General features: G+C 43.2%; 1 protein-coding gene across 1 annotated transcript in view; it reads left to right on the plus strand.

Annotated features, from left to right (window-relative positions):
* KANK1 (KN motif and ankyrin repeat domains 1) overlaps positions 1-25767 on the plus strand; it is a 128667-nt gene that overhangs the window by 6152 nt on the left and 96748 nt on the right. The window contains exon 2 of the mRNA XM_074812984.1: positions 18692-18797. The gene's annotated coding sequence lies outside the window, so the exon portion shown is untranslated. The remainder of the gene's footprint in view (positions 1-18691; positions 18798-25767) is intronic.

Genomic DNA, 25767 nt, shown 5'->3' on the forward strand with positions numbered 1-25767 from the left:
AGAAGCATCCTGCTCTGTGGGAGAGATTGGGAAAGCTCCTTGCCTTGCATTCTGTATTCATGCTCACCACTGGCCTGCAGTTTGTTCGTCTCAAAGGCAGAAGAGTTTACTTTAAAACAGTGAGTTATTCTGACCCTTTCCTTCTTTTTTTTTTTTTTTTAAACTGCCACTGTTTTCCCAGTTTAACGGCTGGGAGTCTCCCCCGGAGTGAGACAGTGTCAGAGGTTGACTGTGTTTGTTTAGGTGCATAAACATGGCTGTGCATGGTGGGGCTTCCGTCACAGTGTTTTCATTCACTTCATGAGCTGTTAAATGAGAAAAGGATGGGGCTCATTCCTGAGCTGTTTTGGAACAGATGTGTCAAAAAACCCCGAAGGACCTCAGACAATAGTGAACTCTTTGCAAAGGTAGCTCTTTGCATCCCTTTCTCATGGTGATGCAAAGGATTTCTAAGAGCTACGCCAAACTAATCTGGTTTGGACAGAGAAATATATACGAATGTTTTATGTGGCTCTTCAGTATTTCTCCAGAGAGAATTTGCCAAGAGGTACAGTGATTGGGGAAAAAATATCTTTGGATTCAGGTTAGAGAGCCTTTCTCCCTATTTTTGACTTTTGAGTGTTTTAAAATTAGAGTATAAAATGTAACAAAGGACAGTCAAGATACTAATCATGAGACAAAAGTATGGGGACATGACCCATGCATAATTATTAAATGAAACAATATTGCAGAGTTTGCCTCTGATTTCTAAACTTCTGAGAGAAGAGAAATTGGAATAAAAGAGTTGATAGCTCATCTCTGTTTTGCAGCTTGACGAAGGCAATTTCAGTCTTTGGAATTTTCTCACCAGTGCTTTTTTATTAACCCAGCTGCTAGTAGACAGGTTGTACTGTTTCAACTCCTTCTCTTCAGTATCCTTACAATGTTAGTAGATTGGTATATTAAGACATAATTCATTTCCCACTGCAGTCCAGCTTTTGGAGGTCTGCAGTAGAGCAGAACCTTGCCTTTTTTTTTTTTTTTTTTTCCTGAATGCGTGTACCTCAATAGACACAGCAAAATATCTGCTGAGAGAACATGTTTAGTTTAGCTGAATCTTTCTTCAGAGTAGAAACTGATGCTGAGGTCAAGCCTACTGTGGTGGGGGTTTTGTTTTGTGGTTTTTTTGATCAGAGCACTTTAATGGATAATGACTTGTCTCTTGGAATATGCCTATTTACTTCAATTACCCACAGATAGACCAAGATGTATCTGCAGTTCTGCAACAGATAACTTCAGTGTGCATTGTTTACATTTCAGATACCAAACAGGGTGAAAATCAGGCTGTTCATTCATTGTAACCTGTCATGTAGCTGAGTGTGAGTCCACATCCCTTCAGGCTCCATTAGCATGAGTTAACTTTGTAATTGGGTTTCTGGGGCAAATGGGGACAGGAAGCAGAAGTAATTTGGCAGGCTAGGCTTAGCCTTTTTGTTCATGTGGTGTAAATGCACAGGAGAATAGAAGTAAAAGATGGGTGCAGAATGACTGGCAAATTCCTAACAAAGTGGAGGACAGTTGTCAAAACTGCATATGGACGTTATGGAATATAATGCAGCTATATGAAGGTGGGACTTTACATCTATATCAAAGTAGGATTTCTATAACTCCTATTTCTATAGGGCTTTTCAGAGCCCTTCTCTTGCTTTCTTAAACCTGCTGTGTTCTTCAGCTTTCTATCCCATCTGGCAGTAATACCTTGTCTTGTAGAGACTGGCAACTGCAAATGGGATTGCTGAGTGAAGAGCAGTTGTCACTCAGTTTTGAAACCACTTCACAATGAAGTTGTTAATAGAAATATAAGTTTTAAAGTTGCTCTGAACTTCATTCATAATCTCCAGTTTTTCACAAACAAACCAAAAAGCAGAGTGTATCAATTTTTACTATAATTTCTCACAGTTTTAGCCCTTGGACAGTTTCGCTGAAAAGCCAGTTTTGGTATTTTAAAAAAAAAACCCAACTCAAAACAAACTGTAAAATGTTAGGATTCTTGAGCAGGGGAGTCAGTTTCTTAGTTTCTTTTTTTTAATGTATTAAAAGTAATCTGGCTCTTTTCAGGTGTTCAGTGTGGATTTACATGAGTGGGATTAGAATTAAGCTGCTTCATGGTATTTTTTTTAAAACCACACTTCACATTTTTCAATAAACAACTTTGCTTCTAAAGCAACAGTCTTTATCCCAGACTAATCTTAAGACTTACAAAAAGCAACACAAGAAGAGATTTTTAGTTTAAGTTCCATTCCTTCCTGACACGTGGTGTTGAACTCATTCTTAAACTTTTACCTTGCCTTTTTTCTTTTTTTTTATGGTAAGCTCTTGAAGAGGTTTCTTTCCTCAGATAAATGCTAGTCTTATTCTGGTGTCACTGACCATTTTCTCTGCATGTGTACTTTACCAGCAGTCTGCTTGGGTTTTTCTGTCCATGGCATGTTGGTAACTTTTCCAGATGAGATAAAATCACCTGTAAGAAGACCCTGGGATTGAAGCTCTCAGAAACCAGAAGGTGCTGAAAATGATAGAGGCATGATTAGCTGCAGTTTATGTATCTTCTCAGCATCATTTAACCTGGCATGCCTGCATGCTTCTCACTTTGTTTTTGCAGTGTTGTGGACTGTTTACTCATTTTTTTTCCAAGTAGACAAGGGCTCTGATGTGTGCCTGTGTGTGAAGTGGGAGTTGCCTTAATCTTGATCCTGATTCCATCTGTGATTTATCACTTGTCTTTATCTCTCTTTTGTGTTTTTCTTGGAGTTTCTCACTGCTGCTTCTTGTGACTGCCGTTGTGTTTTTAAGCAATGTGCAAAATCAGTCACATCAACGAAAATACTAGTGGCTGCTGGGAAATTTAAGGAAAACAAACCCTTCTTTGTGTCCGTGCACACATCATGATTGTCACGAGTTGTGCGGTAGGCGTGCGAAGGAGATGCAGTCAGTGCTCACTCCGGCGAGACCTGGCAGCAGGAGGTGCGTGCTGGCCGCGGGCGTGAGCCCCTCCTGGGTTGCTGCAGCACCAGCCAAATAGGCAGAGCTCATTCACTGACCCTCTGGTTGAACTGAGACATGTGGACCAAGAAAATCTGGTAGAAATAAAATGGAGTTCTTCCAGAACCTTAATAATGGCAGGTGACCAAATATGTTCTTTGCACTGTGAGGAATTGTTGGTTTTGGCTGAAGTAGACTTGGGAGGGTTTCAGGTCTGTTTTATCTGTAGCAATTCCATCTTCGGTTAGCCTGGGGGAGAAAAGGCTTGTGGTTGTACAGCTGAATATCACATCTCTGGCTCAGGAAGTGTTAAGTGCATGTGTTTATTACTTTTAATGCTGGTATGTTTTTCATGTCAGCAACTAGCCAGAAACCGGGGGACCTGCCGTTTGTTTCAGCTGTTGGAAATTAATGACAGACAGCTTTATTGCAAAGTGGCATATAAAGTTTTGCTTCCACAAGCACGGGCTGAGTGGGACAAGAAGGTACACTTCACCGGTTTTCAGCCTGCAGTCAGGCCTTGCAACCCCTCCACAGACCTCCCCTTAAAGGGAGCCCTGAAACTCTGCAGCAACCCCAGTTGCCTCTTGGTCTTGTAGTGTTGTTTTCCCTCATACCTGCTCCCATCCCTCTCTCCCGGGCAGCAAAGCCCCGCTGGCCCCCAGTCCGCATTGCTCGCATTCCCGAGCTCTGCGTGTGCTGGCGTGCCTGTGCGTGCACATGCGTGGGGCGAGGGAGGGCAGCGAGGCTGGTCCTGTGCCCTGGCTAGGGAAACGCTATCTGTTGTGAGAGCAACCTGCCTGTTTCTGTCCTCCCTCAATATCCACCAGAGCCCCCCTGCCCACATTGCTCACATTCCTGAGCCGCGTTTCATTTGGGATGGTGTTTTGCTTTGGAGGCTGTTACTGCTTGGTAAAGGAGTTTCCTTGTAGCTACATCTTCATGGAAGGGCAGTGATTTACGTCCCCCACTTTCGAGCGCAGTTTAACACATCTGGTGCCGGTTCTGGGTGGTTCCAGGTCTTTTTGGTGACTGCAGATGAGTGAGGTGACAGAGGCATGCAGCAGTGAGGAGAGTGTACAATCAAGGGGCCAGAGGTTTGGCTCTGCATGGTCTGAAGGAGTCGTGGAGTCCTTCCTGGAGGAGGCTCAATGGGTGCTGGTGTCTCTGTGACTGTGTAGGGAGGAAGTTTCTTTGTAATTTCAGTTTAAAGCCTTTTTTTTTTCCCTGTTCCTCCAAGCAACTTGCTAATTTGCATCACGAAGGTGAGCCAGGGTTGTCTCCTTAGCAAGTTGCAGAAAATAAGATCTCTTCAACTGTTTGAGTAAAAATGAGATAATTTATGGGTTGCTTTATGCTTACTGGTGCATTCAAGTACAACTGTTAGTTGAACTGGTTAATACAGTATTACTGCAATGTCCAGTTACAGCCATTCCTGTATCAGTGCTGAGGGAGTCTCATTACCAGGAGGACTGGCTGGCCTGTGATACCAGTGTTGCCCTGTAGAACAAGCTGGGTATGTAAGGCTTTTTCCCCTGCACATCCAGCCTTCAGAATCACTGGGCTGATATTCCCCATGTCTTACTAATGCTCAGCTGGAGATTCTTTGAGCAAATAAAAAATAGCAATAAAATAATGTATTTACGCACAGCTAGGAGCACAACAGTGCTGGCATTTACTATTTTCTGTCATACAACAGCCATTATTTATATATATTAAAGCTTAGTCAAATTGACTTTGGCGGAGCTGGAGCATCTCATCACTTCGATTTCAGGGAAGACGTTGTCAAGCCACAAAGCTGCTCTGATATTCCTGCCTTAAGATTCTGTAAATAGGTGGGTGAGCATGGGAGGTCCTTGAAAATGTGACCAGTGTATCTGTACTGTAGGTCAGAAGCAGTAGGTACTCTGTATGTGCTTTTTCTCTCTCCTTTTTATAAATCTTCCTACTTCTAAAACTCAGAGTAGCACAGAGCCTACAGAAGGGGCCAGAGTAAGGGGTGGAAGTCTGTATTCTGTATTGCTTCAGGATTCATGTTTCTGTGCTGTGTTGCAAAATTGTAATGTTAATGCTGTTGCTCTGAACAGAAGGCCTTTTATGACTGGCTAAACTTTGGAAAAGCGTTAGGCTCAAAGAGGAACACTTTCTTTTCCTTCCTTCCCCAAGTAAAATCTTCACTTGGACTGGTGCTTGAATACTTAGGTTAGGCTGTCTTTGGCCTGTCAAAATCCAGCGAGGTTTTCTTTGCCAAAACTGAGGTAAGCTCCAGATAAAACCTCACATGTGCTGAGTTATCTTTCTAATTCCTTTAAGAATTGTGTTCTCTTGCAGTGAATTACTCACATAAAAGCACTTGCTAAACCATGTCTAGACTGCAAAGACCTGGATTTGACTGAATCTAATTAAAGCAATGGTGGCTTGCAGGTGAGGATTTAACTGCAGTATATTATCCTAGCTTTTGCTAAAAAGAGATTGGCCTTATCTGAGATGGTTTTGACTTGCATGCAGAGGTAAACTAAAGTTGGATAGCTGAAATGGTTCTTCCCCCCACCTGCTTAGCCTGCCACACAGTGAGAGTCATCTGCCCACAGCGCGATGGCGGAACAGCTCATGGACATGTGGGTTTCAGCACAGTGTCCTGAGAAAAACTGAAATAAATTTCTTGCTGGTTTTGGAGAATTGGGAGAATAATTCTGAAGAGTTATCAGGAAGCTTCTGACTGTACTGTGGAGATGAGACTTCTTAAAATATCCCTGCTAGAAATATTGCTTTTGATACTGGAGGTTAAACATGGTCGATGCACAGCTTTAACTGGTCAATGCTGGTTGACCACCCTCCTGACTAAGCCTGTGAGTTCATGGTCTCATCTCTGCCCATTGCCTCATTGACCATTTAAGCCAGGTTGATTACCAGCTGCCTATTGATTAAGAGGGATTAGGGGAGGCCTGGACGTCTAAGACAACTGGTTTCTCCCAGCTCTGAACAAGTTGCTGGAGTGGAAGTTGCGGTGTTGCCTGTGGATCACTCCTGGGAAATGTTCAGGGTAGTATTTTTTGCAGTATGAAGAAGCACGATCTAACTCCTGGCTTCTGGTAGTTTTACCTCGTGGCCTTGAACATTTGCCCAGACGTGTCTGTGAAGCGTCTCACATCTCGGCTGTTCTCATGCTTTTGCTATTCTTCTATCCTTGGCTCTCCAGACTCCTTTTATTTTCTGTAACTTTTTTATCTAGTGCATGCTTTGTTTGCTGCCCGTCAAGTCATGACTGCTCCTCCTCTTTCACCCTGCCTGTGAATGCTTGCTCTGTTTATTCAAAGTCTCTAAGACAATACAGAAAAGGGAGGTACGAGGAGAAAATGCAAGAAATAAAAGGGAGAAGTGGAAGAGCTCTCCCTGACAGAATGCAGGCTCCTCTGACTAATCTGACAAGTAAAACTTTAGAGAAACTGTCCTTCCCTTTGCATTTTCAGCAATTTCAGCTACTTTGAACTTTGTCTCAAGGGGCAGGAGCAGAAGTGATGAGCCAGCTGTACAATTCCTTTTCTCCTCATTGCGAGTGGAGGGGGGGGGGGGGCACGGCACGGTGGAGCAGCTGCCTCTCACTGTAACACAGTAGCAGTGGGCAACTACCATGACTCTTCAGGCTGCTGCAGTCTTACAAGATATTCTACTTTGGAAATGGACAAAGAAGACGTACTGGGCTATTCTTGGTACCAAGTTCAAGCCTCAGCATTGCAAAGAAAATTTATGTATATGTAATAAAAGATACATATACTACTTCATGGCAGTTTGCAGAGAGGAAATTTCTCCTGTCAAGGAGTGTTGGCCTGAACCTGGTCTTCTCCATACATGTCTGAGAACTTGCATTTTTGTCATATAGTGCAGAATCCAACCTGGGATAAACCACATAGTGGCCAGGGGTCACAACAGGCAAATACTTTGAGGTGCCACAGGTGCTTTTGTGAGTACACTCTAGCCTTGGTTGGTTGCAGCTGGGTGGTGTAGGCTGTGGACTAGCCCCCTCACTGTCCTCTCCTCTGGTCATGGGCTGTGACCAGCTGAGCCTGTGGCACAAAGCATGTGCTTGCTCTGCCAGCTGATTTCTTAAGCTCTTCCTGCTTTCTACAGGACTCTGGTATTTTCTTAGCTGTGAACAGTCTTCTAGCCTGATTTATGCTTTTTTTTTTAACTGACCTTTTGATTTCCTTTCACTGTTAATCTGTTAATTGAGAGTTGGTTGTTACAGGGCTGCTCACATTCTGTGTGAAGAATAGCCATAATTTATGTTGTACATTCCTGTATGAATTATGTTTTATTACTGTGGAAAAAAAACCTGTTGTGCTCCATGACTAGCTTATAATTCATTTTGGATGGCCCGATCGGGACTGAAGTCAGATGAGGTGAACGATGGTCAGTGCTGAAGATGAAGATATGGAGTACAGGCAAAGAAGGCTCTTAGTTATCTTTCTTATCATGAAAAAGGGATAATATTCATCTTGCTAGACTGAGATCTAGCAAGACACATGGAGACTAAGGTGGTGATCGGTGACAGCCAACATGGCTTCACTAAGGGCAAATCATGCCTGACAGATTTGGTGGCCTTTTACAGTGGGCCTTCAGCACCAGTGGATAAGGGAAGAGCAACAGATGTCATCTGTGTGTACTTGTGCAAAGCTTTTGACACTGTCTTGCACAACATCTTGTCTGTAAATTGGAGGGACATGGATTTGACAGATAGACCACTTGGTAGATAAGGAATTGACTGGATGGTCACACTCAAAAGAGTTGCAGTCGGTGGCTTGATGTTCAAGTGGAAGTCAGTGATGAGCGGTGTTCCTCAGGGGTTGGTGTTGGGACCAGTACTGTTTGACATCTTTGTTTGTGACATGGGCAGTGGCATTGAGTGCACCCTCAGCAAGTTTGACAACGACACCAAGCTGTGTGGTGCGGTTCACGCACTGGCGGGAAGGGATGTGACATCCAGAGGGATGACAGGCTTGAGAGGTGGGCCAGGGTGAACCTCATGAAGTTCAACAAGGCCAAGTACAAGGTCCTGCACATGGGTTGGGGCAATCCCAAGAACAAATACAGGCTGGGTGATGAGTGGATTGAGAGTAGCCCTGTGGAGAAGGACTTGGAGATACTGGTTGACAAGAAGCTCAACGTGACCCAGCAGTGTGCGCTTGCAGTCCAGAAAGCCAACCATAGCCTAGTTGCAGCAAGAGAAGCGTGATCAGCAGGTCGAGGGAGATGATTCTCCCCCCTACTCTGCTCTTGTGAGACCTCACCTGGAGTACTGTGTCCAGCACTGGGGCACCCAACATAAGAAAGACATTGACCTGCTCAAGCAGGTCCAGAGGAGGGTCATAAGGTGATCAGGGGGCTGGAGCACCTCTCCTATGAAGACAGGCTTGAGAGAGTTGGGGTTGTTCAGCCTAGAGAAAAGAAGACTCTGGGGAGATCCTATAACGGCCTTCCAGTGCCTACGGAAAGCTGGAGAGGGACTTTTGACAAGGGCACTTAGTGATAGGATGAGGGGTAACAGTTTTAAACTGAAAGAGGGTAGATCTAGATGAGATGTGAGGAAGATTTCTTTACTGTGAGGGTGGTGAGACACTGGCACAGGTTTCCCAGAGAGGTTGTGGCTGCCCCTCCCTGGCAGTGTTCAAGGCCAGGTTGGATGAGGCTTTGAGCAACCTGGTCTAGTGGAAGGTGTCCCTGCCCATGGCAGTGAGGCTAGAAGTAGATGATCTTTAAGGTCCCTTCCAACCCAAACTGTTCTGTGATGCTGTGAGATGCTGAGCTTCTCTCTGATCTAGAGAGTCCCCACTAGCACCATCCATTTCTTTGATTGTTTCTTGAAAACTCCATTTTAATCATGGTTTAATTTCTGTCTGAAGGGAGGACACCCTTCTTAGTTTTGCCTTACGAGCTCTCTGGAGTGACAGAAATAGCATCAGAGGCTGGATTTTTTTTTTTTTTGTAGATGAGTTGGTCTTCTGTGTGGCTCTGGCATTCGTCAGTCTGTTCATGATGAAGGTTGCAGGTCATTGAGATATTCTAACTCCTGACGTAATACCATGTGAGTGTTTCCTCTGCCCTCAATCCAGTTTACTCAAATTCCCTGTTTGATCAGCAGCTGGGGGAGCTGCTGGGAGCTTGGCTGGAGATGGGCTGGCCTTGGCTTCAGGTTGCACACAGAGCTGGCTTGTTGCTGGTATTAGCCTTGTCTGCCGACTGCTGTGAATGGCAGGCTGAGCAGGAGACAGCAAAGTTAAAATGCTGTCGATGCTCTCAGCCCACGGGCAGGGCTGTATGGCAAAGTCCGTCAGGCTTATGGAGGGAGAAGGGTGACATGGGTGCACGCCTTGCACTGGGGTAGGGAAGCTGGCTGAGCCTGCGGTGGAGGCTGCCTGCCACAGAGCTGTGCTGACCTTGTACCTGCGTTTCCTTATGTTTGCTGAAGTGTAATTGTAAACAGCCATTTCCTACTTTCTTCTCTGTACATCTTTCTTCGGTGTTCCTTTTAACCCTGATTTTTCCTTCAAGTTGCCTGTTACTTATAACTACTAATTCCAGTTTAATGGCTTTTTTTGTATCTGGGGATTGTAAGTTATTTGCATCACAACAGAGCCCCGGGAGAGACTTGGAGTAATGTCAGCTCTGGATCTGGCATAAGGCAGATCAGAGCACCAGACATGAGTTTTATCCAGTTGATCCCTTTGTGCTCCTAAATTCGAAGACACTCATCTAGTCGGGAATAGGCAGGTGGCAGGTCAAGCAGCACATCTGAGAGTTGCCTGGCGAACAAAACTTGTTTTAATGAGAAATAATAGAAGACTAACAAGTCTGTCACAAGGAGAAGTTTCAGGAGTTCAGTTTTATGCCACCTGTAGTAAAAATAATTTAATAAACATCAAGAGCATCGCAAGGGTTAGTGAGTCACTTATTTTTGGCTTCTTCATTCAATAAGATTGTAGAATCAATTTCTCAAATCCTGGTAATAAAACATATCAGTTAAAATGAGGATAAGACTGGAAGAAACTACTTACTTCTGTGGACTGCTTCTTTCAACACCTTGAATTAATAATGTTTTTTTAATTAAGGGTTCATCATAACTTCTACATAGTTCTGGTATGTTTCTAATCTGCATCCCCCCAAGGTGCATTTCTTTTTAATTGCCAAGTGCTATATTTGCTAGTAGAAGCATATGAAAATATTAATGTATCTGTAATGAGAGAATATCTGAGGGAGAATGTTGAAAGCAGGTTTTTTGAGTTTTGGGGGGTTTTTTTGGTTGCAAGTAAGTGTGTGAATGCTTCGTTTGAAACGGGAGAAAAGGAGATGGCTATTAAACCTTAGCTCTGCCTTCACTTTTCCCAGCTGCTCTCTCAGATCTTTGTTGAGCTCATTTCTTGTTTCTCTCTCCTACTCAGCTCAGGACCAAAGGTTGCAAAGGGGTCATCGCATTTGGAGATCTGTCAGTGTCCAAGCATCCTTTGGAGAGCAAAGCACAGCAAAAAAAACCCAAACCAAACAAACAAAAAATCTCCTCCCCCCCCACCCCACCCCCCCCCGTTGTAGTACATTCAACAGGTTTTGCTCTACTTCAGTGCTGTCGAAGGGTGCTGCAGCTGCTTTCCTGTTGGTGAGTTTTGATGGATCCCTGTTCTGTCAGTTTGCATCAAGTAGGTAGCAAGAGAAGGAATCACTTCTCCAGAGGGAACTTCTAACATGCTGTGAATGCAGATGGGCCATTTGCTCCCCTCCCACCACCTAAATCTTTCCTCTGTGGCTGTGTGGGATTTAGTGCCAGTTCATAACACAAGGGCGACAGCTGGTTGGTGTCCAAAGTCCTTTGTGTTGTTTCAACTTGAATCAGGAAATGATTTGTCAGAGGATCAAAGCGCTCTTGGGTGAATTAACTTTTTTGCCAAACCGTGGGTTTGATGCAGATGTGAATATTGTCTGATATTTATAGGGTCTACCAATTCTCCTGATGCAGGAACGATTTCTGGCTATCAACCAAATCATATTGGGGTTGGCACACACAGAGCAGCCAGCATGGACTGTTAGAGATTGCATTTAGGAATAAGTATGGATGTGCCAGTAGTTGCATACAGGTGGGCAGAAGGTCTTTTAGTTTATCTCATGATACAACTCTTAAACCAGCAAACAAGCTTCCAGTGTTGGCAGCAACTTGTCTCTTTGCTTCCTCTTTTGCTTCAGTTTCTGAAAGACAGTTGAATGTCACTTGGCACTGCCTTGGCCTTTGGAGGTTTTGTAAGTCTATGAAGATGTGACTTCACCCATGCACTGCTCTCAGGGCTTGTGCCAAGGGCAGGTCTTAGGAGCACTCATTGCACAATGCAAATATACAGTAGGGTAAGACCCCATGACAGGACTTGTCAGTGTGTACAGCTTGTGTGTGAATGTGTGTTTGTAAATATTTTATTGAAAATACCACACTGTGGAAGAAGAGTGAGAGAAGGGGTGAGATGCTGTGCTTGGGATTCCCTCTCTCCCTTGGAGGCAGGTATGGTGTTGCTGTAGGGACAGGTGTGTGAATGCCTGTGCAGGCGGCAGCACACGTGAGAGAAGCATGAGTTACAGGCACAGATGGCGGTGGTCTTTGAGAGGCCGTGTACTTCGGGCAAAGGAAGCTTAATGAGTTAGTGTTGGTGCCTGGGGGAAGGTGTCTGTGTGTGGAGGTGTCAGGGTGGAAGGCAGTGAGGTACTGGCTGGATAACATCACCTTTCAGCAGCTGTTATAGCAAAGCTTGCTGGGGGGTGCTGCCTTTTGTCCATGCCAGGATATAGCTCTGGATGACGATTCAAGACAGCAGTCCCAGTATTTATGAAGGACTGACAGTTTGTCTTCAATACTTAGGAAAAGAGTGATTTTTTTTTTTCTTTAAAAAATACATTTCATTTGGCTGAAATACACCCAAAACTGAAGTACCTTGTTTTTCCCCAGTCTCTGATTTGAAGCACCATGTTTATCAGTCACCTTGAAGTAATTCCCCTCCCCGTACATGCACACACCCCCTTTTTGGGCAGGAGGGCGAGGCCCCCCTCTCCAGGAGCCTGTGGGTGATACACTGCGTGGTCGTCCAGCAGTCTACCATCTGCCAGTATGTATTGGGTATCTGCTGGTACCTGAGTGGGCAGAGCCTTCCCTAGACAGGACACCTCTTCTTGACTCGCAGCTTAGTTCCTTCATGCATGGAAATCTGGGATGGCAGCAAGACCACAGCTCTGCTCTGCTGCCTGCAGAGCCTTTGTGAATGTGCAAAGCTTGTGCTGGAGGACTGCATAGTTGCAAGCAGGTGGGGTTTGTGCTCTGGAGAGGGCAGATGATTCCTGGTACATAGTGAGCTCTGGGCTATTGAGTTAGTATTTGTCTGGTACACCTGAGGGCAAGAAAAAGTGATGGTGTCAGGATGCCTGGCTGATACAACCAGTTAGATTGAAGCACACAGAAAAGACTTGAAGTGAGCTGTTAATCAGTAACAGTCATCCTACAGCAGTTTATGATGCCAAGTAGAGATGTACACAGTATAAAAGGAAGGAATGTGCACGTTTGTTTATTCCAAGTAAGGATGGAGTCGCCCTCACTTTTACACTCAAAAAAGGACATTTTACTGCTTTTGAGAAGGAGCAACAGGGTTTAGTAGGAAATGTGTCCTGATGCATTTTGTTCTTTGTCCTGTTCTTCTGGTAGCATTGGTGTGAAATGCTCAGTAATCACCCAGAGGATAGCTGTGTAATTCCTGTTTACCCAGCCTGGGTTCTGGCCACTGGCATTCCTGATCCAGCCTGTCTGCATCTTCAGGGTCCTCTGGCCAACCTCTTCCTGGTCACCTGTCCAAAGAAGGACTTGAAGCCAGTCAGTTTGTTAGAGGGGAGCTTGTACACGGGAACTGGTTAACCTACAATGGTGTTTCCTACAGTGGAAGATTTCTGTTTTAAAAAGAAAAATTCCAAAACACACAGTATTCCCATTGCTTGCCCAGAGCAAAATCTGGTATGTTTTAAGTAGGTATCTGGTCCTTGACATTTCCATTCTTTTGCTGTTGGCTCTGAATTGCACACCTGAGATTGAACTGCAGGTGTCTTCAGATTCAAACCAAGTAAAACATCCTTGCTTCTCAGATTTCAATGAAGTTTGTGTGCTGTGGTAAGAAAGTATAATCCTTTTTTTCAGGGGAAAATATGTGGCTGAGATTGCTGGGTGTGTAGAAAGAAAAGCACTTTCGGGATGGGGACAAAGGGATGAAAAATTGATGTGAGAAAACACAGCTGGCTAGGCTGCACATCTGCTGTGCATTCAACATGTACTCTCTACACCCAGGAGGTGTTAACACAGCAAAAGAAATCCTTTCCACTGCCTGTGTTTGGCCAGTTGGCCTGTTGCCCACTTGTACCCATGCAGTGTGAAGAGGAGGTCTTGGTGCTCCCACTTTGCCCTGAGTGGAAGCAGGTAGTGTGGAGAAATAGTGCTCGGAGCATTTAAACATAACTGGGAAAGGGTGATGAGATTAGAATTATTTTGGGTGTTGCACCCAAACAAGCTTATAGCTTGTGCTGCTTCATCAAAAAACCAAAATATTAATTTATGTAACTCTATGCTTTGTGTCCTAGCTAAAATGAGGGACATAACAGTTATAAATAGAATGGAAAGGATGAAAGTTGTTTGGATTATTGAGTCTGCTTGCAGGTGGATTTGTTCTTCAAAGTTTTAATGATTGTGATGTCCCTTTGGCACTCAAAGGCTGCAGCTGAGCTATGGGTGTTTCAGTTGATACATGATTTATGGCTGTAACTGCCTACTGACAGCCAGGAGTTTTAACTCTTGCTGTTGGGACTTCTCTTGTTTGTATTGTGATAGGGCTAACAGAGCAGCCTTACTAGGCAAACTGAACTATTGCTGGTCACAGAAGGCTTGAGATCCTCACTGTTAAAGTGTTCTGAAATCTCTTTGTTGGTTCTATTGGTGTTTTTCCATTATTCCTTCTGTCTGACTCATCTCTTGTCTTAGTGCTATTTCCAAAGAACTTTTTATAGCCTTTGATCCAGGTTAACTGAGCACCTAAGACAACAGAGTCCTGCTTCCTTAGCTTTAAAGTGCTTTAGCTGCCTGTATCTTAAAACTGGCATGTCACCTGCAATCTGCATTCTGGTTGTGCCCTTACAGCAAGATATTTCTACCCTGTTGCAGCTCAGAGAGAGTTTATTTTAGGGAAACTTGTTCACTGAAGAGATGATGCGAGGACTCTTCCTCATGTAAAGTTATGCTTTTGAAAGCATCAATGCCTGTGGCATGCTGACCTCTCATCAGAATTGCTGTGCAATGTTAGTTGGTGCTCTGAAAATTAACCAGGCTTAAAATACTGTAGGCAAGAGCGATGCTGCTTTTCTTTCACCTTTCCTTGCTGCTGATATGGAAGATGTTACAAACTGATCTTGCATCTCTTTAATGACACTTTTCAGAATGAATCAAGCCTATTTCTTGAAATGCTATCAAGTTCCTGTTCCTAGATAAGCAGGTGCTTTGCAGCTAGAAACTTTGCAGTGCCTGGGTGAGAAGGAATTAATTAGCAGCCTTCTTGCTAGCTGGTATCCTCTTTCATTCTTCTCAGATTGCCAAGGGTAAGAATGAGGAGAAATAACTCATCTGATGATCACTTTCCATGGCTTGATGCTGGCCACGCTGAGGCTATTTATGCCAAGCATGCTGAGTGGAGTTCAGTTTAAACTTTCGTTGGCTGTTCTCGTGGAGCCCAGGGCCTTTGCAGAGCAGTTGCTGTTGCCTCCTTGCCCGTCCATGTTGCGCCCTTCCCCTGTAGCAGTCCCTGCCTGTCACTCTGCTGAGAGGTGCTGGGGTAGGAGGGCACAGCCACTTCAGTATGAAGGGCAAGAACCGGCATTGTCGTTGCAGGTTTGCTTGTGCTCACTGGGTTTCACCAGGGTTTTACTGTGATGTTGCTCAAGGGGAAAAAACCCAACATCTTTCCCGCAAACCCTCCCTTTCTCTGCCTAGCACTTCACTGTTAGAGCAAGAAGTAGCCTTTCTCTCAGCTTCATTTTATTCATTAACCGCTGCTCTAAGAAAGCTGTCTTTTATTTATTATAGGGTATGGGTATTTGTTGAAAATAAAACATGGAAGTAAATCTGTAAACTTTTTTCCAACTGCATAGCAAAAATGAAATTTCTGCAACTACCTGTAAAAGAACAACTTTTTACTTAAGGTTGTCTAGAAGCTGTTTTGTGGCAGTCTTAGAGTGTACGTATCGATCTCCCCTTTCCCCTCCAAAACTTGCTGGTTCTATTGTTACAGAAGGCTTTTGTTGATAGTACAGATACATTAGCATTGCAGCACAACACATACAAGCTGTTACTCTTGACCCCTGAGGTTTCTGTGGAAGGTCACCATGGAGAGGCTGGAATTCCTGCGTTAATCACACTAAAGCAGAATATTCATGCTGGCTTTCCCAGAAGATTAACAGAATGATACTGCATTGCTTTGAAATGTGATCTCAGAGCATCCAGCTCTTGAGGACAGTTTCTTTCATGTTTAACAAATGCATAGATTTTGTGTATTTTTAAATCATGTAATTATTACTCATTGGAATAAAATGTGAACGATGGTTTATGTCACTGGTTGTCTGCTACTGCCCTTGTCTCACCAGAAGCTTTCAGTGCTTTCCTGTGGAGTGGCAGTGAAGAGGAAGACTTTGTTTCCCTGGTTTTGTAAAGGGAATGTTTTAAGGTAACTAAGCTGTGCCTATTATGCAGTTGCTGAAATGTACAGTAAGGCACAGCTTTGAAAAATAAACATACATTAAAAATTACCGAGTGGTTAGACTTCATAGCTGCAGTTCTGCAGGCATCTTTGCAGTCTAAGCTGAAGGTGCTGACATTGCTGTTTTAGGACTTTGGGGAAAGCAGAGAGAACTGTGTGCTTTTCCCTCCTTATAGCTTGGCTCACACAGCAGGTAGCTCCTTGACTCCAATACAGCTATGCTGTGAAATGTGATATCAAAGTATCTGCTGCTTTGTGAGCAGCTGGTTGATTACTTATGGACCCTGGCATGGTCAACACAGGTGGGAGCTTTTGTGGATGCCCAGGTTTCATACAGTGTCTGTGGTTTTCTCTGTGCTCTCAGTCTGTGGTGGTGTCAGAGTACACTAGGATGACTTGGCATTGTCTTAAGTTCTGGATGCTAAGAGAACTTCCAAACTGGACTGTACCTCCAGGGAGATGATGAACATACCTGATTTTCACTGCTGTTTCCCCTAGAGCAGTCTAGTCTCCAACCCTTCTGGAAACAGTTTCTTACTAATCATACAATGTGCTTGCTTTCTTTCAGAAGCTAAGCACTGATAAGGAGAATTGGAGAACTTGTGTATGCACCTGAATTTTCCCTCCTCTCTTTTCCCCCAAACCCTTGTGTATGTATAGACAAGCTATAGATTACAACATTTTTTTTTTTGATGGAAGCCCTCTATAATACTGTTTTCTTTCTGTCACTGTTGATGAAACAGTGTCATGCAGACACTCACTGCAGGGCAGAGGGGGAGGTGTTCACATTTCTAGTGGGTACTCCAGATGTTTATGTAATGTGCCTAAGCTTGCAGTGGAATACAAAATATTTGTGAAAGGCCCCCAGGTCTATCCATGGATAAGCTATTTGTCTAGGTTTTCTGAACAAAGCAGCAGAATGAGCTTAACTGACAAGCCCTAATTAGATCTGTGCTCCAACAACTCTTTCCTGGGAGAATGACTTGGGAAAGGTTGTTATCAAACCACTTCTAAATTGGAATCTTAAAACTATAGTGTTGACTTTTCTCTCATGTTTAATGAAAAAGCAAATAGTGAAAACAACTTGAGAAATTCCTGCTCTTACATGGTGGCAATTAAACAATTCCAACATGGATTTGATGCAAACTCAGGTCTTCACGTTATAGCAGTTTCTGTTCTGAATGCACATCAATTTTTCTCTTTTCACCGCAAACCACTTTTGTTTGACTTAAGGCCTTTTCATCACGTAGCTCTAACATTTTGAATAGATACTTTAGGTCAGGCTTAAGAGGGTTGCTCTGTTGTCTTTTGATTGACTGCAGATCAATTACGAGATTTCAGATACATGTGGAAAAAAATTTGCTCTTAAGTTTTTACTTTATTTCTGTGTGGTCATTGTGGCAACTCATGTTTCTTGACATACATGGTTATCCTGCATAAAGGGGAAACACAGATTTTGAAAACTGCAAAATCTGACTTACATGTATTGAGGGGTACTTTACTATATGCATTGCTATGATCTTCAAAGGTTTTGGAAGTATATAATGAAGGGGGAGAGGTGGAGGAAGCTGAGCTGTGTGAACTACAAAACAGAAGAATTATTCTGGAATTATTCATGTGTCTCTGCTGGAACAGCGTTCCAGATGCATGTGTTGCCCCTAGTGCATAGGGAGTTAGCTGAAATAAATACCGTGTATGCCACATCTGTCTGTGGCAAGCAGCAAAAATTAAATGGCTGAATCAAGAATGCTGGAAGTGTGAAAAGGGGATAGGCAAGTTATTTGCCCACAACAGCAACACGTGGATGATAGTATCAAAATAAATTAAGGGGCAACTGGCATCACAGCAATCATAGATGTTGCTGCATCTCACTTGTTAGGAGTGTGGCTACGTTTTGAGTTTTAGGAATAGGAGAGCTTAATGTAACAGGAGAGGACTGTAGTTAGATATGTGCACAGTTCTTCTATCTTTGGGAACTGCATTTTCTCCCCATTAAGAAAGAATTGCATTTTGTGTTGTCTTCTAGCCTTAAAAGTTCTGAAAATGTTGTCTATTTTGTTAAGCTGTGGCTGTGAATATTGGCTTGCTGTATTTCGTTGTCTTCTGGTTCTGCTACTCAAAACTCAAAGGGGGAATGCTGCTTTGCTTGAAGGGAAGAGAAGGTTACATACAAAGGGCACTCTGTATGCTTGGTGTGAAGGGGATATTGTCATAACCGTAAGCACAACTGTGATGTGAGCCATGGTTGTCAGTGCAGCTAGGAGCAAGCATGGTCTCTTCTCTTCATTCACCTGCCCCCTTTGTCCTTCCAGTGGTGTTTTCATCCCAACCAGCCCTATGGATGGACTGCTTCTGCTAAAAAGGCCTGTGATCTGACAGAGGTGTGTGGTTGTGCTGAGGAGCAGGCAGGCACTGCACAGGTGTGCAAGAGAGGCGTCACGGTGCAGAAATGGGCGAATGATTAATGACGGGATGTGTTGGGTGCTCTGGCAGGCATCCCCAGAAGTGCTGCATGAATGGGTACAGTGGGTACATGGGGTTGGAGTAGAACAAAGTTACACTGTGAACTCAGTGATGGGAAAGAAGGCTGCAAATCTCTGGTGTAGCCCACTATTGTCTTGGCTTTGAGATGGCAGCACTGTCATTTTGCCTTTGTAACACATGCGCAGCTTAAATCCAAAGAAAATTTCTCTTGCTCTGGAAATTTAGTTCTCTCAGCCCCTCATGAAATATCTTCTTAATTGTTGGTTTGGACATAATCTAAGCCTGGAGTGGCAGTGTGACTTTTCCATTCATATTGGTTCACGGTTGAAAGAATGCGTGGCAAATACCCAGCATAATTATGCATGTTTCTAATGTTTCAGCTTGTATAATACCGCCCACCTTCCCAGAGAGGTCAAGTTACCGTTTCGGGCATTGCAGTTCAATGATGTGCAGTGTGCTAGAGAGAAGCCGTGGACTAACAGCCCTGTAAGTTTAGGGTTTTTTTTTTCCTCTTTTCTCTTTTTCGTGAAATAGTGAAATTTGATCTGATTTGTGTCACTGGGTATGTTTCAGTGTTACAATCTAATGGACTATTTAAAATATGACTAAATGGGAGAGTACTTGTGGCTTGAAGTGGTGATTTGTTTTTGAATGGCAGTACTTAATGTTGAGGAAGTATTACAGAGTGTGTATGCCTGTGTGTGTGTGTGTCTGAACTACCTCTGTCGGTATCTCTTTCTGGTGGACAAACTGTTTGCAAAATGCTGCAACAACTCAGATAGTCCCGCACAAATCAAAGTCTGCTAGGCAGAAGCCGTGGCAGGATGATGATTAAGTTGGTGATTTTTCATCCGCAGTGATCCCGAGTACCCGCAAGCAGGCTGAGCCTTCACACTGACATGATAAAGCAGTGTTGCAAAGCTTGCGCTGGCTTTTTCATCTGCTTTTCCACTCTGTCTTCTCCCTCCCCTGCCTTCTGCTGGCTGCACTTGCAAAGGAGAGCCTGCAACTTTTCAGGCGGATTTGGCTGAGGTTACTTTGCTCTCTGACCTTCATGTTTTATGGACTGTGTGTGTAGAGGGGATTTTCACAATTTTTATATTATTCTTTTGGTTGTTCAAGGGAAACATATGCTGGAAATCACACAGTTCACTTTTGTGTTTTCCCCCAGTCTAGTTTGAGAGATAAGGTTGTTAGATTACAACCTTAATATCTGTGAGATGGAGCCTTGAAAATCCAGTGTTTAATATATATATATCTATTTTCTGTATGAGAGAGTCAGTACTACTATTGTAATGACAGTCTCCCTATACTTATTTTTTGGCAGAAGGGACAGGAATATTGCCATTTGTGTATGCCTTCTTTTGTGGAGTTTCTAATCTGTGCCATTGCTGAATATGCTAACCATTATAACAATTCTAACACAAGAACATCCGACCAGCATCACATGTCTTGTGCTTGTCCTCCCATTGCTAGCCTTTCTTGCTTATGCTAGGACCAACTGCTTTTCTGCTTTGTTTCTGAGGTACACAGACTCTTAAGAGCGACAGGGCTTGAAATGAAATTGGGGAAAGCTTTTTCTCTTAAGAGCTAGTGGTGGGACTCTGAAGAATAATCTGGCCTTTCTGTTGGAGGCCACATGGTTGTTTGCTTAATTTTCCTGGTCACTGAATCCCTGGAAATTCTCAGTTTTGTCTACCACCCCTTGTCCAAATGAATCGCCATGTCTAGAACATGGTGCTCTTGAAGGTGTTAGAACATACAGTAGTTATTCTGGATCAGTTTGCTTCACAGGAGGTAAATTCAGAATTACTTTGTTTTTAACTTTTACTGTTCAAGTTATTTATTCAGAATGTCTGATGAGACAACTGCTATACTTCTTTTTTTTTTTTCCTTTTGCACAAGGGAAACAGCATTGCCATGACAGTGGCCCTCAGTGATATGTGACTATGTTTACACATTTGAGGATCCCTCTCATTATAGCCTGCTGTAGCGAGGACCACACCACACAACAACACTGTGCAGCTTGGGGTTCATCAGGTCATTGCGTTTTATGACAGAGGCTTATTCTCATCTTGGTTCAGTACCAGAAATTTCTCAGCTATTACAGGAGTGTGCGGTGGGTGTTGAGAGTCATTCCCAAACAATGCTGGATTTTGGAGGCAGGTTTACCATAGCTCTTCCAAAAATCCCATCCCTTAGGAATATAAGCTCTGGAATATCACTAGGGAGATGGTGGTAAGGTCTGTTTGAAAATCCCAAAGGCAGCTAGGTACTATGCATATGGAAAGCCCAAGCTACAAAGCCAAATGACCTGGTCCAAGGTTTGCATTGGCGCCAGAGGAGGACGTGAGCCCTGTTGTCTTTTTTTCCCGCCAACTCGAAGTCTTGGAAAGTGGCCTGTCCCAGTGTAAGGGGACCTTCAGCCTCCAGGCCTAGATACAGAGATGGATAGGTGAGGGATATGGATTTCCTAAAATGCAGGGTCTTGGCATGGTTCTAGAGCACATCAACTGCCTATTTCATTGTTATTAGCTATAGATGTGTTACACCCATGAAGGTATATAGTGGTGCTTGACAGCTGGGGAATGTTTTCATTTTCCATGAGGCTGGGGAAATAGCATGAAGAAACAGAATTTTTATGGAGTTCTGCTTTTGTCACTTGAAATCTAGCAATTAAGAATTTTTGAGATCCATCAAGGTTATTAGTGTTTCTGAGCTGCTGTTTCTGGAGATAATGGCAATCTGCTCTGTATCTTTAATTTTGAAGGTTAAGATTACTTATTGAAGTGTCTTCTGCCTTTTAAAAGCTGGCAGGCCCCTTTCCCCCGCTTCCTCTGCTTGCCCAGCTTGGATGGGACCAGAGGAGTAAGCAGGTGGGTGTCACCAGGAGCAGCCTGTCCCTGTGCCTGTGTCCCACAGGCAGGTGAGAGGCTTCTATCTGACCTATGAACTAGGCAAGCAAGACAGTATTTTATGGTCCCTTTCAGTTTCATTTTCCACTTTGCAAGACAAAAGAACGACCTTCATGCCCTTTCCTAACCTCTGCTCTCCTTAAGGAAGCAAGCACAGATCGATCATGTGTGTTGTTGCTTGTCAGAGGTGTTTCATGATACAGTAATGTGAACAAGCAAAAGATATAACTGGATAAGGGGTGTAGTACAGGATATAACTGGTGTATTGAGAAAAGTTAAATGAAGATGATCTGTAGCTTTGAGTCTTCCTAGTTTTCCTTCTTTCTTGAACCACTTTTAGGTAACTTCACACCAGTGTTTCAGCAGTGATACTCCCTTCTCCCTTCGTTCCTTGGCTAACCTTGAATATCTCAACTAAACTGGCCTTGTAAAGCCCATCCTGCTTTAGAGCCCTAGGAAGTACATTATGTTTTTAAATCTAGGCTGAGTTTTGGTAGCTTAGTTTTGCAGACAGAACAAAGAATGAGATCTGCCTGCAGAAGGAGACAGGTGAAAAAGAAGGAAAAAAAGTCCCCACAAACAAAACTTGGGTGTGCTAATGACTACGTCCTCTTACTCTCTGGGCATGAGTCCTATATATGGATGAAGTTGTCCATGAGCAGTGATTTGCTTGTAGATGGGATGAAAGAAAGCACTGGATGAGCTTTAGCACTGTCAGTGAAGCTTCATCAGTGATAGCAGCCTCAGTTGTTAGAATGGATATTTGTACAGTTTCTTGTCAGAAGTTTTCCCACTTCTGGTTAAAGCTCAGATTGCTGTCTGCTGGCTGAAAATCTCCCTGGCAGTGGTGGTTGTGTTATGGCACTGTTTGTCCTGCCAAGCAAAGTTGTCCATTCAGAAAGTCAATGGTGAACTCCATAGTTTGTATAGGGAAGGTACTGGCAGAGCGAGTGGGACAAGTATCTAGCCTCTGAGGGTACAATGAATGGTGAGTCAGTTTCACCTGTTTTGACAGCTAAAGGTGTTAAGGTTCAGCACATCTGTTTTTAGGACTTGCTGGGTTTTACTGTTTTGTCACAATTTAACAGTTTTTGTTGGTTGGAGACTGAAATGTTTACCTAGATTGTCACTTTTACTGTGTACAATTCACATTCAGCCTTTGAGTCAAAAAAAAAAAAAATTGAGGGAGACAGCTTTTTATTAGTCTGTCTCAAACTTACATGTGCATCAGATGCCTGTGGAAAAAGTCTTACTGTTTTTGAAATTGATCAGGTAGCAAATGTGTCTTTCATGACACCTTTTCATTTTCATGAGCTGATGTAGTTTGGGTCTAAGTGTGAGAACTGCTACTTTAACACATACTTATCAAATGCAATTTAATTTCTCTTAAATTAGTGGTAATGATTTTTACAGTGGTGTAGGATTTGCATTCATCAGTGCTGGACCAGACAGACTTATTTGAGTACTTGTCCACTCTCATGAGAGCATGAAAGGCTCAAGGAGGGCTTTGCTGCTGCTTATTCGATGTGGTTTCTCCCTGTCTCAGTGCAGCACACCTTATACTAGACTAAATTGTCCCTGTGCTTTTGTCACAAGAAACAGCCTACTTGTTGAAACCAGTTACCGGTTTCTGATGGCTGTAGTGCAAACCCTGGATCAAGGTGAAGCTGCCCTTTCTCATGCTGTGACCTCTGCCTGTGCAAAAGGACTGAAATGTGAGAAGTAAGCCTTACCTGCCGGGTTCTAGCTGAGCTGGTGTATCCCATTTACCAGCAATGTGAGTCCCCTTGCTAAAGTAACTCATGCATAAATTCATGGAGCTGTGCTTTGCATAACATCTGCATTTCTTGAGAGATATGAACAGGATTGTCTTGGAAATATCTCATTTTTAGATGTGGATTGGTGGGGAGGCAGAAGAGGGGTCTGCACAGGGGGGTGTTCAGACTCTGAGATTGCCTGTTGTACTTGGCAGTAAAACACTTTTCCCTGGCTTTGGCTTGTTTGTGCCACTGTGAATGACCCTTCTGTATCTTTCCATCCTGTGTTGTTGGACAGGCTATGAGACTATGTTCTGCTGCAAGTTGTATTGTATGTCAGATGTTCCCCTTCCTTCCTACTTTCTGACAGCTCAAAAATCAGTTCCTGTTGGGACAGGCATGTCAAGCTACTGCTGAGTACACTATTCTTTATGGCATGTGTTTCAACAAGTCACAAGAAGCTCAAAGTCCATTTGCAGTACGTGAAGAGCTGGTCTCTGTACCAAGATGTGGCATCAGGTACAGCAGATAAGTGTGTTCTGGCTTTAGCCCAAGATTTGTTTTATCACCAGAAGGTTGAAAGGAAAGTTGCTTTGGCAACAATTTAACTTTTTTTAATGTGCTAACAACCACACCACTGATGTGCTATTTAGAACCTACTAATTCATGAACATTTACACTAGCACTACAGTCTCTGCTTGCTCTGTTTTGAGACCAGGTGAAAAATGAAAATGTTGTAGGTTGAATTGCTGCAGGTGATTGGCAGACAATCACCATTATCATTACACATAGCTCCTCTGAGATGCAGTCCTGGAGCTTCTCTGCTGGGCCTAAGGATACACCCTCTCACATTCCTCCTCCTAGCAGCCTAGGATCCTCAGTGATACCAGTCGATTTTTACTGTTTGTTAAGAATTAGTGCAATGTACAGCTCGGTATTATCTGCTGTAGGTCACAGGCCTAAATAAAAAAGATCTGTATGACAGCTGCTGAGAGGAAGCATCCTTCCATGGGGGGCTCATCTTTGGTGTAAGGCTTCTTTCATGTGAAAGGGACAGCTTGCAGGAGGTGACCAAATGGCATGATACATTGGCATGGGGAGATCCCTGAGGCAGCAGAGTAGTCATGTTACCGTGGCACCCTGCCCAGATTAATTAGTATCTCTGCAGGGTTAATTAGCATGGTGCTTTGTGCCATGCAGACATAGACTTAGTTATTTCCTTCAGCAATTATGGTGACTTGTATTAGTGAGGTGTACCAAGATTGAATATTGCTTTTAACTGCTTAAAGGCTTTCTGTCCAAAAATGTAGAATGACACCATGAAATAGTATCTTTGCCACTGGAAATGTTACCTTCAAATTTATTGTAAATACCCTTCTGGTGCTATGCAGTGCATCTTTAACTGACTTTCAGGTGTTTCGTGCAACATCTGAGGCATATCTCAATAAGTTATCCAGGCGTGTCCTTGCAGCTGAGGGGGCTGGTGTTTTTTCAGACCAGCATAAATTCTTCTTTAGATAAGTGAAACTGGCTGCTGTCTGCTGGAGAGAGGTGTGTGTGTTGGAGGAGTGTGTAGGAGGAGGTGTTGAACAATATTAAAATGGGAAAAGGGAGAAGATGGAATACGTATGTTACGCGCATGTGGAGAACTTCTCAAGCTGGAGTATGCTGTGAAGTACTTAGACTTTCCACGAAAAATAGGTGAAACCTTATCTTTGGGTATTTAAGAAATACCTGTTGCATAGCAAGCTTTGTTTAAATGTGAAATGTTAAGGTTAAAGCTTCCTGTAAAAATGTCAACTTTATCAGCAAATGTGCACCCTTTGTATATGTAATATCTCTGCTTGACTGTTTTACTATGTTTGTTTTAATTTCCGCTTTTCTTTGCTGCTTAGTTAGCACTCTGTGCTAGTCACTGAGTCAGTTTTCTGCCTGGCAATTAATTTAGATTGCCATTTGCCAGACAGGTTAGAAGAACAATTACTTTGTGATATGAGATACACAAATCTATTTCATACAGGTTAAAATTTTGCTTACGGTATTACATATATTTTAAAAATTCCCATTATATCATAATATTTTCTAATGTTTGGTGTTTTTCTTAATGCCTGTTAGGTGTGGTTTGTTCTCTCCTTAAGGGAAAAAATGGGTGTGCGGCATAATGTTTTTTGTTTTGATTGGGCTTGGATGTGTAGGAGTTAGATGATTGTGCATGAATGTATGGTGTGATTTGTTTGGGGTAAAAAGAAAAACTGAAGCATTCTTTCCATCTGGTGTGAAAATGGTAAGGTATGTGTTAAATCTTAGCTCGTTAAGGATTTCTGATTTTTGTTCAGTCCTCTTTGAGAAAGAGGAGTACCTCGCACAAATTTATCACTAGTTCATCTTGGAGCTGAAGCCATGTCCTAGTCCTGGCCTTTGGTGTTGCACAGTTACTGTGCTTTCAAACTGATCTGGACCAGGTGTGGGTATAACACTTGATTCAGCTGAATTACAGAGTACCTGGTACAGAGTTTATGCTACCTTTGGGACAAGGTGCAAAGGAGAAGTCTGCTGGAGCAAAATTAACTCACGAGAAATAACTGAATGATCTTGACACCATGTCACGGGGATGCTGCATGCTGGGTATGGTAGTAGGAGTTTGAAAGTCAGGTTTGTTGTGTTCTTGAGCAGTGGTCCAGGATTTGTAACAATCAGCTGAACAACTTGAAGATAAAGGCTGAAGTCTTGAAATATTCAGAACTTTTACAGGAAACTGCTGTAACGCTTTATACAGAAATGTAG

This window comes from Strix aluco, chromosome Z, assembly GCF_031877795.1.
Source record: "Strix aluco isolate bStrAlu1 chromosome Z, bStrAlu1.hap1, whole genome shotgun sequence".
NCBI lineage: Eukaryota > Metazoa > Chordata > Aves > Strigiformes > Strigidae > Strix > Strix aluco.